Here is a 20691-nt window from a genome sequence, read left to right on the forward strand (position 1 = left end):
TGTTCTAATCAGAATCGACAGCAGACCAACACAGACAACGATAGTTCAGGTATACATGCCGACGTCCCAAGCTGAAGATGAACAGATTGAGAAAGTGTATGAGGATATTGAAAGGGTAATGCAGTATGTAAAGGGGGACGAAAATCTAATAGTCATGGGCGACTGGAATGCAGTTTTAGGGGAAGGAGTAGAAGAAAAGGTTACAGGAGAATATGGGCTTGTGACAAGGAATGAAAGAGGAGAAAGACTAATTGAGTTCTGTAACAAGTTTCAGCTAGTAATAGCGAATACCCTGTTCAAGAATCACAAGAGGAGGAGGTATACTTGGAAAAGGCCGGGAGATACGGGAAGATTTCAATTAGATTACATCATGGTCAGACAGAGATTCCGAAATCAGATACTGGATTGTAAGGCGTACCCAGGAGCAGATATAGACTCAGATCACAATATAGTAGTGATGAAGAGTAGGCTGAAGTTCAAGACATTAGTCAGGAAGAATCAATACGCTAAGAAGTAGGATACGGAAGTTCTAAGGAATGACGAGATACGTTTGAAGTTCTCTAACGCTATAGATACAGCAATAAGGAATAGTACAGTAGGCAACACAGTTGAAGAGGAATGGACTTCTCTAAAAAGGGCCATCACAGAAGTTGGGAAGGAAAACATAGGTACAAAGAAGGTAGCTGCGAAGGAACCATGGGTAACAGAGGAAATACTTCAGTTGATTGATGAAAGGAGGAAGTACAAACATGTTCCGGGAAAATCAGGAATACAGAAATAAAAGTCGCTGAGGAATGAAATAAACAGGAAGTGCAGGGAAGCTAAGACGAAATGGCTCCAGGGAAAATGTGAAGACATCGAAAAAGATATGATTGTCGGAAGGACAGACTCAGCATACAGGAAAGTCAAAACAACCTTTGGTGACATTAAAAAAAGCAATGGTGGTAACATTAAGAGTACAACGGGAATTCCACTGTTAAATGCAGAGGAGAGAGCAGATAGGTGGAAAGAATACATTGAAAGCCTCTATGAGGGTGAAGATTTGTCTGATGTGATAGAAGAAGAAACGGGAGTCGATTTAGAAGAGATAGGGGATCCAGTATTAGAATCGGAATTTAAAAGAGCTTTCGAGGACTTACGGTCAAGTAAGACAGAAGGGTAGATAATATTCCATCAGAATTTCTAAAATCATTAGGGGAAGTGGCAACAAAACGACTATTCACGTTGGTGTGTAGAATATATGGGTCTGGCGACATAACATCTGACTTTCGGAAAAGCATCATCCACACAATTCCGAAGACGGCAAGAGCTGACAAGTGCGAGAATTATCGCACAATCAGCTTAGCAGCTCATGCATCGAAGCTGCTTACAAGAATAATATACAGAAGAATGAAAAAGAAAATTGAGAATGCGCTAGGTGACGACCAGTTTGGCTTTAGGAAAAGTAAACGCACGAGAGAGGCAATTCTGACGTTACGGCTAATAATGAAAGCAAGGCTAAAGAAAAATCAAGACGCGTTCGTAAGATTTGTCGACCTAGGAAAAGCGTTCGACAATATAAAATGGTGCAAGCTGTTCGAGATTCTGAAAAAAGTTAGGGTAAGCTATAGGGAGAGACGGGTCATATACAATATGTACAACAACCAAGGGGGAATAATAACAGTGGACGATCAAGAACGAAGTGCTCGTATTAAGAAAGGTGTAAGACAAGGCTGTAGCCTTTCGCCCCTACTCTTCAATCTATACATCGAGGAAGCAATGATGGAAATAAAAGAAAGGTTCAGGAGTGGAATTAAAATACAATGTGAAAGGATAACAATGATTCGACTCGCTGATGACATTGCTATCTTGAGTGAAAGCGAAGAAGAATTAAATGATCTGCTGAACGGAATGAACAGTCTAATGAGTACACAGTATGGTTTGAGAGTAAATCGGAGAAAGACGAAGGAATGAGAAGTAGTAGAAATGAGAACAGCGAGAGACTTAACATCAGGATTGATGGTCACGAAGTCAATGAAGTTAAGGAATTCTGCTACCTAGGCAGTAAAATAACCAATGACGGACAAAGCAAGGAGGACATCAAAAGCAGACTCGCTATGGCAAAAAAGGCATTTCTGGCCAAGAGAGGTCTACTAATATCAAATACCGGCCTTGATTTGAGGAAGAAATTTCTGAGGATGTACGTCTGGAGTACAGCATTGTATGGTAGTGAAACATGGACTGTGGGAAAACCGGAACAGAAGAGAATCGAAGCATTTGAGATGTGGTGCTATAGACGAATGTTGAAAATTAAGTGGACTGATAAGGTAAGGAATGAGGAAGTTCTACGCAAAATCGGAGAGGAAAGGAATATGAGGAAAACACTGATAAGGAGGAGGGACAGGATGATAGGACATCTGCTAAGACATGATGGAATGACTTCCATGGTACTAGAGGGAGCTGTAGAGGGCAAAAACTGTAGAGGAAGACAGAGATTGGAATACGTCAAGCAAATAATTGAAGACGTAGGTTGCAAGTGCTACTCTGAGATAAAGAGGTTAGCACAGGAAAGGAATTCGTGGCAGGCCGCATCAAACCAGTCAGTAGACCAACGACCAAAAAAAAAAAAAAAAAAATGGCATTTGACAAGGTAAAACGGAAAATGTTACGAAATCGCTGACGTAAATGGAAATTCCAGCATATTTGATTATGTCGATTCGGTCATTGTTGTACACGGATAATAAAATACGGAATCGTACTATAAAGGACAGAATAGAACCTGCCGATATTAATGAAGAAGTCAGAAAATATTAATCTCTGTTCCTTATTCTTTCCATGACAGTGGTTGATTGTACTAAAAGATACATGAAAAAGCTTTAATTTTAATCTCAAGTACCTTCTATTTGCTGATCGTCAGCGCATAATATGACAAGCTGAAGAAAAGTTTTTTTTAATTTCTTTTTTTTACGCTTTATTAAGCAATCAGCTTCACTATAAAAATTTAATGCCCCTCATCAAAAATTTACGTCTAATGTATTATTTGCGACTGGTGTAACATTCTGAAGCATGGCACCAAGTGCCAGAAACAGGGAAAGATATTAAATTTCCTGTATCGAACTGGTTGCTGAAGATGGATAAAATACTAAAGGTGTTTTTATTTAATTGGCTAATTTTCAGAATGTGCCCATACGGCTGTCGCAACAGTGTAATGTCAGTTATGAAGATACGGACAATGCAACAGCCAGCATCCGGTTAGCACTATTGCCGCGAAAGAAAGGACTCAAATTGTAGTACATAAGCAGAGTGAAAATATTGCTAAATAAGGAATGAGAATATCGACAGATAAGACAAAATTAATGGTATTCCAAAGATAGTAACCCATAAGAGCCAAAATTGTTATAGATGAACAAATAACAAGTAACAGAGTTTAAATAGCTATGCTTTTACTTTTTCCGAGTCAGATAATGTAGAATTAAAAGTGACTAGTCAGACATTTCTGTGGAACATAAAAAGTACACTGAAACATAATGCACCGAAAGAAACGTTAATTAAACTTTCTAAAGTAACCGTCTTACTATGCTGTTGTATGGTAGTGAATGTTGGATGCTGACATCAGATCAATTACTACTAAGAGATGAAATCCTTCCTCTTTGTAGCGTGATGCCCACCACTGAACTACGGAGGAAATACCATATTAGACAAGAACCAAATGTAGAGTCCATTACTATTATAACCGAAAGATACAGACTAAACTGCAAAGACCATGTCCAACGTATGTCTAATAATAGGATAATTAAAACTGCAATGCTGCATAATCCAGAAATAAAAACGGCAGACGTCCCCAAAAGAAAAGGTGTGAACAATTCTGATACGAAACAGCTCAATGGCCTAATCCTTCATGACGATGATAATGATGGTATTACAGTAGCTTCGGCGTAGATATTTGTGGGCGTGCGATGTTTTTAGGTAAGTAGTGCAGAGCTTACTTACGGCAGAAGCGCCTCTGGCAGCTGGCCGCGGGCTGTGGGACACGGCAGCAGGTGTTATCCTAGCCGCAGCTCTCTGCTGGAGAGGTGCCAGTCGCTGTCGCTACTGCCCACCGCTGGCGCCTCACTGCGGATGTCTCATTGCAGAGAGCAACGCGTCACGTGGGACGCAGGGAGGGAGGCAGCCAGTGGCGCTGGAGGCAGTTGTGTAACTCCGCCACACGCGTTCAGGGCGAAACCTGTGCCGCAGGTCATTCTCAGTCCTTGTATTTTAACCGTAGGCCTATCTACACCTATATCTGTCCTCTGTAAATCAGCGCAAAGTTCGTGGCAGCAGACAGCGTCAAATTTTGTTTCTCCTTCACTCACGATTGTTGCGTGGCAACTGTATACATGTTGCCCATTATCTAATCTTATCCGTAAGATCACTGCGTAAACTTCATTTTTATATGAATTTTCCTACACGCACCCCACCTTGAGATTTCGTAAATATGTTATCTGCAATACCTGCCGTCTTTCTTCAACCATATCGTTGTTATGGTCCTTAGTCCTAAGACTGGTTTCATGCATCTCCTCGGGCTAGTCTACTGTAGCCTCTTCATCTACGCATTACTACTGAAAGCAGTTTCATTTGAACCTGCTTAAGGCATTCAAGCTCTGGACTTTGATTTTCCCTCCATTTCCAAATTCCCGATTCCTTGATGGCTCAGAATGTGTCCTCTTCTCTTAGGCAAGTTGTGTCACACATTTCTTTTTCCCACAATTTGATGCCGTACGTCCCCTTTGCTTACGCAATCTACCAGTCTTATCTTCAGCATTCTCCTTTACCACAACGTTTGAAAATCTTCTGTTCTCATATGAACTGTTCCATTTTCGTCAAAGGCTACACTCCAGAAGAATACCTTCAGAAAGACTTCCTAACATCATCATTTACCGGGTGATCAAAAAGTCAGTATAAATTTGAAAACTGAATAAATCACGGAATAATGTAGATAGGGAGGTCCAAATTGACACGTATGCTTGGAATGGCATGGGGTTTTATTAGAACCAAAAAAATACAAAAGTTCAAAAAAGTCCGATATTTGGCGCTTCATCTGATCAGAATAGCAATAATTATCATAAGAAAGTAAGGCAAAGCAAAGATGATGTTATTTACAGGAAATGCTCAATATGTCCACCATCATTCCTCAGCAATAGCTGTAGTCGAGGAATAAAGTTGTGAACAGCACTGTAAAGCATGTCCGGAGTTATGGTGTGGCATTGGCGTCGGATGTTGTCTTTCAGCATCCCTAGAGATGACGGTCGATCACGACTGAGGTCTGGGGACCTGGGAGGCCAAGCATGACGAAAGTGGCGGCTGAGCACACAATCATCACCAAACGACGCGAGCAAGAGATCTTTCACGCGTCTAGCAATACTTTGTTTTTTTTTCGTTCTAATAAAACTCCATATCATTCCAAGCATGTGTGTCAATTTTCACCTCTATATCTACATTATTCCGTGGTTTATTAAGTTTTCAAATTTATACTGACTTTTTGATCACCCGGTATATTCCTCCTTACTAAATTCATCTGTTCTTCAAGATTCCTTTCTTGATATTGTCAGTCTGCATCACATATCCTCTCTATTGTAGCCATTGTCATTTATTTTTCTGTCCACATAACAAAATTCATCTAGTATTTGCGTCTTATTTGCTAGTCCAATTCAATCAGCATCGCCTGATTTAATTCAACTGCATTCCATTACCGCTATTTTAATTCTCTTGATATTCATCTTATAACCTCATTTCAAGACAACATCCAATCCGTTCGGTTGATCTTCCAAGTCCTTCGCCGTTTCAGAATTAAAAGTCATAGGCAAACGTGAAACTTTTTATTTCTTTTCCCTAAACTTCAATTGCTTTTAGAAATTTCTTCTTGGTTTCTTTCACAGCTTGCTTCGGAGATAAGTTACAGCATTTGTCAATTACTACAGCTCTTGACCATTACCATCCTTTTCATATCCTTCGTCACTTGTAACTGCAGTCAGATTTTCGTACAAGTTGTACGCAACTTTTCGCACACTAAATTTTATCCCTGTTACATTCAGAATTTTTTAAAGTGTATTTCAGCCAAAACTGTCAAAAGCTTTTTCTAAATCTCCAAGTACTGTAACATAGGTTTGCATTTTTTCAGTCTATGTCTTACTATATAGAAGAATCGAATTGTAAACTGTGTTAAATTACGCACCTTAATGGTCTTGATGGCAGAATAATGAAATAAATGTAAACTTACGTGACAGTCGACTTAAGTCGAAGAAATTCATCACAATACAAGCTGCCCTCTTTTGTATGTTCTCTTGCTCCAACATCACAATTTGATATCTACGTATGCACTTACCAGGTCACTACATAGTACCAATATATCTCATTCGCTTGAAGGACGATGGAAGTGCGAACGTACGCCCCTAATACATCACATGCTTACAGCACCTGTGCAAACTTTGATACGAAGGCTGTAGATCTGTCTGCACAAAGCAACTGCTATACGTGTCCCAAACATTTACCCAAAAGTATTTTTCGACAAAATGTTACATTTATTTCAGCAATTCTCAAGTACCCTAAGCATTACTGTTAACTTTTCGTTTCGGTTCTCCGATCTTCTGTTTGATGCGACCGGCCACGAATTCCTCTCCTGTTCCAACCTCTTCATCTTAGAGCACCATATGCAACATACATCCTCAATTATTTTCCAGTCTCCATTTTCCTCTACAGCTCCCTCTAGACTGTGGAAGTTATTCCATGTTGCCTATCATCCTTTCCCTTCTTCTTGTCTTTCCATACATTCCTTTCCTCGCCTATTTTCCGAACAACGTCCTCATTCCTTTCCCTATCAGTCCATCTAATCTTCAATATTCTTCTGTGCGACCACATCTCAAATGCTTTGATCCTCTTCTTTTCCAGTTTTCGCACAGTCCATGTTTCACTACCATACAATGCTGTTCTCCAGGCGTATGTTCTCAGAAATTTCTTCCTCGAATGGAGGCCTATGTTTGATACTAGTAAATTTCTCTTGATCAGTAATGCCCTTTTTGCCATTGCTAGTCTGCATTTTATGTTATCTTTGTTCCAACCGTCATGGGTTATTTTGATGCCTAGGCAGCGGGATTCCTAAATTTCGTCTACTTCGTGATCCCCAATTATGATGGTAAGTTTCTAGCTGTTCTCCTTTATGCTACTCCTCATTAGCTTCGTCTTTCTTCGATTTACTCTCAATCCATACTTCGTACTCATTACACTGTTCATTCCACTCAAATGATCCTGTAATTATTCTTCACTTTCACTGAGGATAGCAATATCATCACCGAATCTTGTAATTGATATATTTCCACCTTGAATTTTGATCCCACTCTTGAACCTTTCATTTATTTTCAGCGTTGCTTCTTTAACGTATAGACTGAACAGCAGGGGAAAGACTACATCATAGCAGTTCGTTCTTGGTCTTCCACTCTTATTGTTCCATCTTGACTGTTATTGTATATTATCCGTGTTTTCATACAGCTTAGCCCTATTTTTCTCAGAATTTCGAACATCTTATACCATTTTACATGGTCGAGGGCTTTTCCAGGTCGAAAAATTCTATGAACATGTCTTGGTTTTTCTTTAGTGTTACCACATAACCAATCTCAACGTCAGGACGCCTCCGGTGCCTTTACCTTTCCTAAAGCCGCACTGATCGTCATCTAACACATCCCCTGTTTTCTTTTCCATTCTCTATATTAGTCTCCTCAGCAACATTGATGCGTGAGCTGTTGAGCTTATTTTGCAATAATTCTCGCACTTGTCGGCTCCGGCTCTTCCAATCGCCGGAATTGTGTGGGTGATGTTTTTTTCCGAAAGTCAGATGGTATTTCGGCAGACTCATAGATTGCATACGCCAACGTGAAGAGCCGTTTATCTGCCACTTTGATTTTAGAAATTCTGATGGAATTTTTATATTCACTCTGCCTTAGTTGATCTGAAGTCTTCCAAAATTCTCTTAAATTCTGATTCGAATACGGCATCTCCTATCTCTACTGTATCGACTCCTGCTCTGTCGTCATCAGATGAGTCCTCCCCATCACAGCGGCCTCAATGCACTCTTTCCACCTATCCGCTTCCTCCTCTCCATTTAACAGTGAAATTCCCACGGCACTCTTAATGTTATCATCATTGCTTTTAATTTCACCGAAGGCTGTTTTGACTTTCCTATGTGCTGAGCCACTCGTTTCAAATATAACTTTGTGATTATGATTCATACTTGTCGCTAATTTGGGGTTATTTGAGTGACGATACTAGAGCAGTGTGTTTATAAAGGCAGCCTAGCGCTCCCCAAGACGGAGAGGTGTGACGCCGGAAACGTCTCTGTGGTGTCTTTTGTCAGCAAAAGACAGATTGTGAACCTCATTAGGTCAAGAAGGCGCCTTCTGCGAGGTCTCTTGCTTCGCGGCTATTGAATGCTGGGTAGGCGCCAGCATCGCCTGTGGTCAGTGAACGCCGCGGTCGACGAACGGCCCACAGAAAAAAAAATTTAGCACATTTTTGCCTTACTGCGAGTACGTCAAAGAGGTAGACGCTGCCGAATCCTCCGATCACCGTTGGAGAGTTGGTTGTGTTCGCTGTAAAAATTTGATTTAGCGAATAGTAGTGCATCCCTCTGTACAGATTTCTTGGCAAGTGAGATTGACCATTGATGAAGACACCGCTTCGGCCCAGTATCAACATTGTGTATAAAAATGTGTCTTGTATGCAAAAGGAGGGAAGTTACATGTGCTTTCCGATGCTTTTTCTTGAATTTGGAAACAATTCTCGCCCATTACATTGGCAACAACATCGAGTCGTCCCCTTCAGAGCTTTTAAAGTTGGCAGTTGAGGGTGGTAAACTGACAGTCTGGGGATTCTTCTTCGGGCCGTCGCAGAAAGTCATCTCCAGATGCTGCCTGGTGCCGATCATCGCACGCTAGATGTTTAGAGAAAAGCATGTGTCACAGCTTCTGTAGCGCGATCCATATTCTGTGCAGGACAAAGCATACAAAGTTTATGGAATATTACCGAAAAAGAGGTTAAAAGCTGTTGTGTACATAGTTCCGCGTAGTCAGCGCGAACACAACTTTGCCACTAGACCGCGCCCCGCTAAGCACAACAGCGCAGACGCAGCGCTCGTCCGTCTCCGCACTACGAAATGGCACTGCCTTAGAGACGGACCAAATTCTGCTTCCACCGGTCCGCGTATTAAAATGTAACGCAGCCAATGAGATTGCTGCTAACGTAGAATCTTTTCTCCTCACGGATCACCCTCGCGCAGTGATACCTGAACGCACGAGGTATTATAACGAGCGTACAGACCTCCGATTAGTCAGTCTGCATTAGTCTGCATTTCTTTGTACCAGTCTATAGTGAAGTTTCAGTCTGCTCCTAACAAGATTACCATATTCCTGTACATAGCCACGAAGATAAATGTATAGACACTTTTGTCAAGTATCAGAGATATGTGAGAATAAGATTAATGTACCAAGACCAAAGGAACTTCAGATTGTCAATTGTAAACAGCATCCAGAATCAAGTTACGTGATGTCTATGCTTTTTATTATTTTAATAAATGTGTGTGAAAATTAATCAAGTTCTGTTTAAAGTTGGTCACCGTCTATCTGGTACTGTAAGCGTGCAAGTGGCATTTCTATCGTCTGACCTAACGGCAGAAGATAAATACGCCACGATAAGATCACGAGACATATAGCTGACACTCACCTACTTCGTTAGAGCGACAAGTCAAATAATCTGATGGTGTGTGTACCGAAGGTCTTACAGTACGCACACCACAAAAGCTATAGCTGATACTTTATTGGGCGAAGAACAAATACTCGAGCTGGTAACAGGAGGGTGATCCCTGGAGAACCACCAAGAGACGATCAGGCCGGATTTGACCGGACACATGGGTAGGCGTGGTCAAAAACAACCAATAAGAATAGTGCTCTGCCTTTTCGTGACGCACAATGCCTCTCTTGTAGCGCCTACCACTGATGTTGGATGAACTTCTCCGTGGCGGTATCGCTCTTATTAAACGAACCTTAGGCGGAACGCTCCGTTCTATTTTGGATCTCCTGAATAACTAGATCTTGTAAGGGTCCAATACTGACAAGCAGTACCGAATAACTGGTTTAAGAAGGCTTTTGTGTGCTATGTGGTTGAATGTCCAAAGAATGGCATCATTCCTGCAGTTATTTTAACGCCGACAGTCCGGTTTAAATCACTCGCGACCCATCTTCATGGATATTTTATAGTTGTGACTAGGATTGTAAAAGTAACAACAAAATTCCATACCCTATGTACTCGGTGTTGGCGATAGACATACACGTTGTAAAGAATTCGTTGTTCGTTGCTGAACATCTTTACTGGCGTTGCCATTACACAGAAATACTTTTTTTTGTTGATCTGTCAAGCTGCGGGTCTTATCAACCGTGCTCATGAATGTACCATTTGAGTGGGATCTGTTTCCTGAATATATTTTTTTCTTCGACGAACTGGTGAACATTCACACGGTTGTACTAGAAGCTGTAAAATAATTCCATATCGAATCGCTACTCCACTGTCTCAGGTAGGGCACTACAGGCAGACACGGCATTTCTAGGCGTACGGCGGCTGGCATCTGCAGAAGCAAGACAGAAGCACAGCGACGTATTATACAGCTGTATTCCAGCCACTGGCCGTAGCCCTGTTCAAACCCCTGTTCAGCGCTATCGGCTAAGAAAAACTGGCGATTAGCCATACACCGAAATCTGTAACGCGCGCTAAGAAGGAAATGGGAGGGTTACGAATACTGCTGTCTCCGCCCGAATCGGACAGGAATTATATGCGAGGAAAGAAAACATGGCGAACGAGAAAACGCATTCGCTTCTCTATTTTAGCAGTGACTTGTTTTATTCTAATTCCAGTCTTACATCACAATGTTTGTTTGTAATCAGGTTATCAATTTCGGTCGGTAATGACCATCTTCGCCGACGGCATTGTCACAGTGGTAACAATGGTTCCGTTCTGATCACTGAAGGTAAGCAGTACCGCGTTTGTCTAGCACTCGGATAGGTGACCATCCGGTCCGCTGAGACCTGTTAGCAAGCGAGGTGCACTCAGCCCTTGTGAGACAAATTGAGAAGCTACTTGAATGAGAAGTATCGGCTCCGGTCATGAGAAACTGACAACTGGCGGAAGAGTGGTGTCTTGATTACATGCCACTCCATATCCGCATATAGATTGAGGATGACATGGCCGTCGGCCTTTACTGTTGGGTCTTCAGAGACCTGTTCGGACGAAGTTTTGAGTTTAGTTAACTAATGATCATTTTCAGACCTGAGCAAAAACGTGTTGCATTACGCTTATCATGCTATTACATGTGATGGTGCAGTCAAAATCATTAACCGTGTCGGCATCGTCAGATAAATACAAACATCAAAAAAAGTTGCATCAACTCGGTTCCAAGAGTTCCGGAACCTGTACAGAAAATTGGAGTAGAGATCAACATAAACGTCATTTCCGCCCTTTTTATTGCTCATGATAACCACACATTGCATGTTGTACCACCATACAGCGAGACCTTCAGAGAAGATTGCCCAGATTGCTGTACACACCAGCACCTCTAATACCCAGGAGCACGTCCTCTTGCCTGCCTTCGTCGTTGCATACTATCCACGAGGATAAAATCAGAGAGATCAGAGCCCACACAGAGGCATACCGACAATCCTTCATTGTTGGTCCAGATTGTTCCACTCCTCAACGGCGATTCGGCTTGGATCCCTCAGAGTGGTCGGTGGGTCACGTCGTCCACAAACAGCCGTTTTCAATCTATTCCAATCATGCTCGACAGGGATAATGTCTGGAGAACATGCTGGCCCCTCTAGTCGAACGATGTCGTTATGCTGAAGGAAGTCATTCACAAGATCGGGGAGCGAATTGTCGTCCATGAAAACGAATGTCTCGCCAATGTTCTGTCTATGTGGTTGCACTATCGGTCGGAGGATGGCATTCATGTATTGCACAACCGATACGGCGTCTTCCATGACCACTAGCAGCGTACCTCGGCCTCACATACTGCCACTCCAAAACAGCAAGGAACCTCCACCTTGCTGCACTCACTGGACAGTGTGTCTAAGACGTTCGGCCTGACCGTGTTACCTCCAAAAACTTCTCTGACCATTGTCTGGTTGAAAGCGTATGCCAACCCTGAGCGGTCCATTCGGAATGTTGTTGAGCCCATCTGTACCGCGATGCATAGTGTCGTGATTGCAAAGATGGACCTCGCCATGCACGTCGGGAGTGAAGTTGCGCATCATCCAGCCTACTGCGCAGAGTCGTAACGCGACGTCCTGTGACTGCACGGAAAGCATTATTCAACATGGTGGTGTTGCTGTCAGGGTCCTTCCGAGCCATAATCCATAGGTAGCGGTCATCCACTGCAGTAGTAACAATTGGGCGGCCTGAGCGAGGCATGTCATTGACACTTCTTGTCTCTCTGTATCTCCTCCATGTCCGAAGAACATCGCTTTGGTTCACTCCTAGACGGCTGGACACTTTTTCAGAGTCCTCCCTGGCACAAAGTAACAATGCGGACGCAATAGAACCGCGGTATTGACCGTCTAAGCATAGCTGAACTACAGACAACACGAGCCGTATAGCTTCTTCCTGGTGAAATGACTGGAACTGATAGCTTGTCGGACCCCCTGCGTCTAACAGGCGCTGCTCATGCATGGTTGTTTAAACCTTTAGGCGGGTTTAGTGACATGTCTCAAAAGTCAAAGGGACTATGTCTGTGATACAATTTCCACAGTCAACGTCTATCTTCAGGAGTTCTGGGAACAGGGGCGATGCAAAACTTTTTTTGATGTGTCTAAAATTATGGTATGTTAACAGCACCAGTGAAGTGTACAAGCTGCACATGAAGAGAGACTCAGTCACAATGCTCTGCTTCGCTGAAAATTAGAAGTTGAAGGGCTGCGAAAACTATCGACTTTGCACGAACCTGTGGGAAAGAAGTCCGGCGAGGGTAACAAATTTAAGGAATAAGGAATCTAATGGCAAGTGCCGGGTTGACCGCGAATCGTGTGCGGGAAATAAAAGTGCGAGCAACGAGACGTTTCAGGGAGCAACGGAGCGGTACTTTGAACCTCGTAGAATATTCGTTACTCAGTAACGAACACGTACGATATGCAACAGCCCTAGTTGTAACTGTTTTCAGCATTGGTCAATCCGGTAATTAAATAACATTGGCTCTTTCCGCTCATTTATGACAACGGCCTTGCCTCAGTGGATACACCGGTTCCCGTGAGATCACTGAAGTTAAGCGCTGTCGGGCGTGGCCGTTACTTGGATGGGTGACCATCCAGCTGCCATGTGCTGTTGCCATTTTTCGAGTTGCACTCAGCCTCGTCATGCCAACTGAGGGGCTACTTGACCGAATAGTAGCGGCTCCGGGAGAGCGGTGTGCTGACCACACGGCCCCCCTGTCCGCATCTTCATATGAGGATGACACGGCGATCGGATGGTCCCGATGGGCCACTTGTGGCCTGAAGACGGAGTGCTTTTTTTCCGCACATTTATGCGCAGCATGTTCCAGTTGATAGAACATTACAAAAACTTGTGATATGAAGTATCACACTCCACACATAATTAGGATTAAACTGTAGTTGAATGTGTTGACGATTTATGTATGGATGAATTAATGTAAAACGTCAACTCCACAAAGAATAAAGAAGCTACTGTTATGGTTGGCATAAACGTTGAACTTTTAAAATATCGAGGCACCGTATCACATTTATTTAATTTAAAAATGTATTAAGAACTGCATTGATCTCAATAAAATATTCTTTTTCAATGGTAAAGATTTTCAGTCACAGGGTAACAATCTTCAGACCAACTGTACCAGTGGCAGTTAAACGGAGCAGATGTAGTGGCTCTGTGAATGTCATGGTACAATTGGTCTGAAGATGGTCACATTATGACTGTAACGGGTTACCATTCCAAATAAATATTTAATTGCGCTCAAGACTGCTTTTTATTCCATTTCCAAAGCATTTTAGCTATACATTTGATTTCCTCCACAAGAAATGTTTTAAAATATGATATCATTATTTAACATATACTGCTGAAGAGAGACAGTCATAACAGCTTATTGGACAAAGTATACAAATTTTATGGAATATTAGTGAACATGAGGTTAAAAGTTATAGCTGAGACTTTATTGAACGAAGAACAAATACGCAAGCGAGTAACACGAGGGGGAACACTGGAGTACCACCAAGCACCCGAGCAGTCCGCATTTGACTGGGCACATGGGTATTCATGGTCAAGTGTATGACCGATAAGAGGAGTGTGCTGTGCGAACAGAGAAAGTACTTCATGTCCAGTGCTGTTTGTTATAGAGAAATCTGTTCCTAAGGCAAGAACTGGCGTAGCGTCGTAACTAGTGTGAGGGCGTTATCGTACAGTACTTTCCTTGTTTCCCATGTACGTCGTTAACTAGATCCCTTATATGGCTGGTATCATGCTTCTAGGAAAGATCAATCTTATTTTGTACGCGGGCGTTAAGTATTTTGGTAACAGATTATCCCCAATTCTGAGTACTTGCATGTAATTCTGATATCACGTATCAGTACCATCCTGTCGGCGTAACAAGGTTGGTAATGGAAGGCCACGGATGAGTTTCATGAACATTCTGTGGTGTGTAACGTGTTCTCATTCCTCTCTACACCTATATCTACATCCATACTCCGCAAGCCACCTGACGGTGTGTGGCGGAGGGTACCTTGAGTACCTCTATCGGTTCTCCCTCGTATTGTTCGTGGAGAGAAGGAATGTCGGTATGCCTCTGTGTGGGCTCTAATCTCTCTGATTTTATTCTCATGGTCTCTTCTCGAGATATACGTAGGAGGGAGCAATATACTGCTTCACTCTTCGGTGAAGGTATGTTCTCGAAACTTCAACAAAAGCCCGTACCGAGCTACTGAGCGTCTCTCCTGCAGAGTCTTACACTGGAGTTTGTCTGTCATCTCCGTAAAACTTTCGCGATTACTAAATGATCATGTAACGAAGCGCGCTGCTCTCCGTTGGATCTTCTCTATCTCTTCTATCAACCCTATCTGGTACGGATCCCACACTGCTGAGCAGTATTTAAGCAGCGGGAGAGAGAGCGTACTGTAACCTACTTCCATTGTTTTCGGATTGCATTTCTTTAGGATTCTTCCAATGAATCTGTCTGGCATCTCCTTTACCGATTATCAAATTTATAATATCATTCCATTTTAAATTGCTCCTAAGGCGTACTAACAGATAATTTATGGCATTAACTGCTTCCAGTTGCTGACCTGCTACATTGTAGCTAAATGATAAGGGGTCTTTCTTTCAATGTATTCGCAGCACATTACACTTGTCTACATTGAGATTCAATTGCAAATCCCTGCACCATGCGTCAATTCGCTGCAGATCCTCCTGCATTTCAGTACAATTTTCTATTGATACAACCTCTCGATATACCACAGCATCACAAAAAAAAACCGCCTCAGAGAACTTCCGATGTCATCCACAAGGTCATTTATGTACACTCCTGGAAATGGAAAAAAGAACACATTGACACCGGTGTGTCAGACCCACCACACTTGCTCCGGACACTCGCGAGAGGGCTGTACAAGCAATGATCACACGCACGGCACAGCGGACACACCAGGAACCGCGGTGTTGGCCGTCGAATGGCGCTAGCTGCGCAGCATTTGTGCACCGCCGCCGTCAGTGTCAGCCAGTTTGCCGTGGCATACGGAGCTCCATCGCAGTCTTTAACACTGGTAGCATGCCGCGACAGCGTGGACGTGAACCGTATGTGCAGTAGACGGACTTTGAGCGAGGGCGTATAGTGGGCATGCGGGAGGCCGGGTGGACGTACCGCCGAATTGCTCAACACGTGGGGCGTGAGGTCTCCACAGTACATCGATGTTGTCGCCAGTGGTCGGCGGAAGGTGCACGTGCCCGTCGACCTGGGACCGGACCGCAGCGACGCACGGATTCACGCCAAGACCGTAGGATCCTACGCAGTGCCGTAGGGGACCGCACCGCCACTTCCCAGCAAATTCGGGACACTGTTGCTCCTGGGGTATCGGCGAGGACCATTCGCAACCGTCTCTATGAAGCTGGGCTACGGTCCCGCACACCGTTAGGCCGTCTTCCGCTCACGCCCCAACATCGTGCAGCCCGCCTCCAGTGGTGTCGCGACAGGCGTGAATGGAGGGACGAAAGGAGACGTGTCGTCTTCAGCGATGAGACTCGCTTCTGCCTTGGTGCCAATGATGGTCGTATGCGTGTTTGGCGCCGTGCAGGTGAGCGCCACAATCAGGACTGCATACGACCGAGGCACACAGGGCCAACACCCGGCATCATGGTGTGGGGAGCGATCTCCTACACTGGCCGTACACCTCTGGTGATCGTCGAGGGGACACTGAATAGTGCGCGGTACATCCAAACTGTTACCGAACCCATCGTTCTACCATTCCTAGACCGGCAAGGGAACTTGCTGTTCCAACAGGACAATGCACGTCCGCATGTATCCCGTGCCACCCAACGTGCTCTAGAAGGTGTAAGTCAACTACCCTGGCCAGCAAGATCTCCGGATCTGTCCCCCATTGAGCATGTTTGGGACTGGATGAAGCGTCGTCTCACGCGGTCTGCACGTCCAGCACGAACGCTGGTCCAACTGAGGCGCCAGGTGGAAATGGCATGGCAAGCCGTTCCACAGGATTACATTCAGCATCTCTACGATCGTCTCCATGGGAGAATAGCAGCCTGCATTGCTGCGAAAGGTGGATATACACTGTACTAGTGCCGACATTGTGCATGCTCTGTTGCCTGTGTCTATGTGCCTGTGGTTCTGTCAGTGTGATCATGTGATGTATCTGACCCCAGGAATGTGTCAATAAAGTTTCCCCTTCCTGGGACAATGAATTCACGGTATTCTTATTTCAGTTTCCAGGAGTGTATATTGTGAATTGCAACGGTCCTACGACACTCCCCTGCGGCACACCTGAAATCACTCCTACATTCTCCATTGAGAATGACATGCTGCGCTATGTTATCTAGGAACTCTTGGATCCAATCACACAATTGGTCTGATAGTCCATATGCTCTTACTCTGTTCATTAAACGACTGTGGGGAACTGTATCGAACGCCTTGCGGAAGTCAAGAAACACGCCACCTACCTGGGAACCCGTGTCTATGGCCCTCTGAGTCTCGTGGACGAGTAGCGCGAGCTGTGTTTCACACGACTGTCTTTTTCGAAACCCAAGCTGATTCCTACAGAGTAGATTTCTAGTCTCCAGAAAACTCATTATACTCGAACATAATACGTGTTTCAAAATTCCACATCTGATCGACGTTAGAGATATAGGTCTATAGTTCTGCACATCTGTTCGACGTCCCTTCTTGAAAACGAGGATGACCTGTGCCCTTTTCCAATCCTTTGGAACGTTACGCTCTTCTAGAGACCTACGGAACACCGCTGCAAGAAGGGGGGCAAGTTCCTTCTCTCCAGACAAACTTGCCACAGTGACGCAGGAATCGTCGGAGAACATCACTGTGGGCCGCTGGTGCTGACCCCTGCCAGCACTCTCCTCAAACCTGCGAACTGTTTCTCGGCGATAGCGTGGCTGAAGTTGGATGCATTTTACAGGCTTCGAAGCATACAAACCTGCCCGATTTAATAGCCACTAAATGGTTCTGGGAGAGACACGTGTACCGGTGTCGGTGGCAAGGTCTGCAGCGATCTGCACATAAATGAAATGTCTGTTCATTTTCGGCACTTGGGTGTCGTGCTCCGCCTGCGAACACCGGCATGGTATCTCATAGTATTTCCACCTTCCGCGTCCTTTTTTAATCGCTAGATGACACTTTTGGACGCACTCATGTCTGTGGGCGTGATACTTCGATCGACTTAGAACTGTCTAACTGCTCGTACACGATTTTAAACACTCAAATGATGTCTTGCAGATATGATTCCGCACCACCCGAATCGGTTCCACAACCATCTTCGTCAAACATTGCAGCATGAACTGTGGAACGCACATACAACGTTCGCGCACTGGCTATGCTGCTGGTAACACTGTAAGTGGGCTGCTTCTGTGTTGGCATAACTGTGTAGCGCTTTGCATTGGATCTCTGACTGCGCTTCCTTCGTAAGAGACTCTGTGGCTGGTTAGACCCGTTGTTGGAAGTTAATCGCGAGTAGTGTCGGGCAGCTGGAAGTTAGTCGCCAGCAGTGATGAAAGTACTGTTGGGCAGATGGAGGTGAACAGCCAGCAGTAATGAATGTTAAATGTGAGAAGTTAGCATTGATGGAGGGTAGAGGTCTGAAGTGTTAGCGTAGGCTAACTTTCTGGAAGTATCCGACTTGGAGATTGAAAATTATTAATGATTATATATCTTTGTACTGGATGTCAATGACGATTTATATTCGTGTTTGAACTGGATGTCATATTATTAATGTAAAAAATACATTATTTGGTTTGCAACAAAATCTTTTCTTTCAGATGGTTCAAGTGGCTCTGAGCACTAGGGGACTTAACTGCTGAGGTCATCAGTCCCCTAGAACTTAGAACTACTTAAACCTAACTAACCTAAGGACATCACACACATCCATGACCGAGGCAGGATTCGAACCTGTGACCGTAGCGGTCGCGCGGTTCCAGACTGTAGCGCGTAGAACCGCTCGGCCACCACGGCCGGCTACAAGTTGCACACTTCTTCATTGTTGTGATAGTATTGTCAAAGAAACAAACGTAATTGCGTTACAAAAAGAAAAAAAATATAATTACGTCATTAGTCTGTAACAAGCAACCAGAGAACTTCCGCGGCTCGGGCTCTAGTGGCTATCGTTGCTGCCTCTGGATCACGGGATCCCAGTTTCGATTTCCGTCCGGTTCTTTGCCCCGGGACTTAGTGTTTGTATTTTCCTCATCATAAATCGTGACAGTGGCTAGATTGGACTGTGTAAGAAACTGGACTGCGAGAAAGTTGGGATTTTTTACGGATGCTGATGAATGCTTAGTTGAGCTCCTCACAAACCAAACATCCTCATCATCAAACCCAGAGAACACGGATCCCTTATACCATAATACCCGTTGGAAGACGGTAGGAAGATTAGGGTTTAATGTTCCGTTCACAGCTACGTCATTAGAAAGAGAAGCTATGATCGTTTCAAGGGTGAGGAAGGAAATCAGCTGTGTCTTTTCAAAGGTACCATCCCGCCATTTGCCTAGAGCGACTGAGAAAAATCACGGAAAATCCAAATCTGGACTGCCGGACGGACCTCTCTTGGTAATAATCGTTAGAGCTCGGGTTGTCCCAGTATAATTCTGAATGAGCCGTATTACAGTCTACCGGTCAATGCTCGACCACACGATCCGTGTTCTTCTCTGCGCGAAATAAATTGCCCTTTCTCATTCAGCTGCTACGTCATTCATTCATCTCGTCAGAGAGTTCAGGTGCCACGTGATGCACATCCAGTAGCCAATGCAGATCAACTTCGGGCTCAGATATGAGCTACTGGTATCGATAACAGGGTTACTCAGAATTGTAATCAATGTGTTATCTATTCGATATCGCGAGATGTAGAGTCTTATCTCAAAACTCACACTATTGCACCATTTTCACCATGTAATACTGCATTACTTGTCTCCTATCATTAAATTTTTCTTATAAACGAGTGGATCAGATTTCATGTGTTTCCGACAAGTCATGCATCGTACTGTAAAATCCACAAATATTGCGGCTACGCAGTTCTTTGTTTCATTGTTATCTACATAGGGCGTTCCTTTGTAAAGTACTGGACGTCTAAGAAATTCTTCGTCAATTTGGAGAGCGGGTTCCTCACACCAGAACAAGAAAAGAAGTTCTTATAAACATATACAGTATACAAAATAAAAGTGACCGGGAGAAAGTTTATGATACGTGAAATATGTTACCTTAACTAATCAACAACTGAACGACGCTTAACTAAAAATTCTGGGGTTATTGGAGTGCACCTTATCCTTAACCATGACCCAAGTGAAAATCACACATGGTGAGCTCGGACCAGACCAGACCAGGCCAGGACATATTACTGCCTTTGTTGATTGCTGTCTTCTCTCCAAAGACCTGGTGATCCAGTATTTGGGTGCATGTGCGGTGTTTGGTGCTGTTCGGTCTCCCAGAGGATATCCACAAAAGCATGTATCTTACGTCAGTTGATTCGCAAATGAATTAAAAAGGAAAGTACGTGAAAGTGACCAAAATTGTGAAAAACATGGTTATTGGATCTTCATTGACTACATTGTACTGAAATTTCAATTCCTGAATATTATGTGCCAATTCACTCGTAAGTGTGATGAAAATAGTAATTAACTAAAGCTTCCACGGGTCACACCTCTTTGTTGTTCTCTATTTCCTCATATTATTTATTCCCGTGGTGTCTTCTTCCAGTTTTATGCAATAACACTGAGGGGAATATTTCGGTTTTGGAAGATCCAGAACTACTACAAAATTGTGCGCATGGAAAAACTCCAAATCATGATGAAAGTTACAACCCTCTGACAGAAAAACCATGCCTCAAGACAACATTTGTTTCCACAACTGCTGATGAAGTCGCAGCGTATGATGCTTGTTTAGTTTTTAATGTGGTAATCGTGGCAGACTGTGGGCTCTAA

General features: G+C 43.7%; 1 protein-coding gene across 11 annotated transcripts in view; it reads right to left on the reverse strand.

The window, feature by feature from the left end:
* LOC126283962 (aquaporin-like) overlaps positions 1-20691 on the reverse strand; it is a 388928-nt gene that overhangs the window by 205221 nt on the left and 163016 nt on the right. For 2 of the 11 annotated variants that reach the window (XM_049982414.1, XM_049982413.1), the window contains exon 1: positions 3970-4094. The exons of 7 other annotated variants lie outside the window; for them this stretch is intronic. The gene's annotated coding sequence lies outside the window, so the exon portion shown is untranslated. Of the gene's footprint in view, positions 1-3965; positions 4101-20691 lie in introns of those variants that run through there. 2 more of the 11 variants (XM_049982409.1, XM_049982419.1) reach the window with 2 other exon arrangements.

The sequence above is a fragment of the Schistocerca gregaria genome, chromosome 8, assembly GCF_023897955.1.
Source record: "Schistocerca gregaria isolate iqSchGreg1 chromosome 8, iqSchGreg1.2, whole genome shotgun sequence".
Taxonomy (NCBI): Eukaryota; Metazoa; Arthropoda; class Insecta; order Orthoptera; family Acrididae; genus Schistocerca; species Schistocerca gregaria.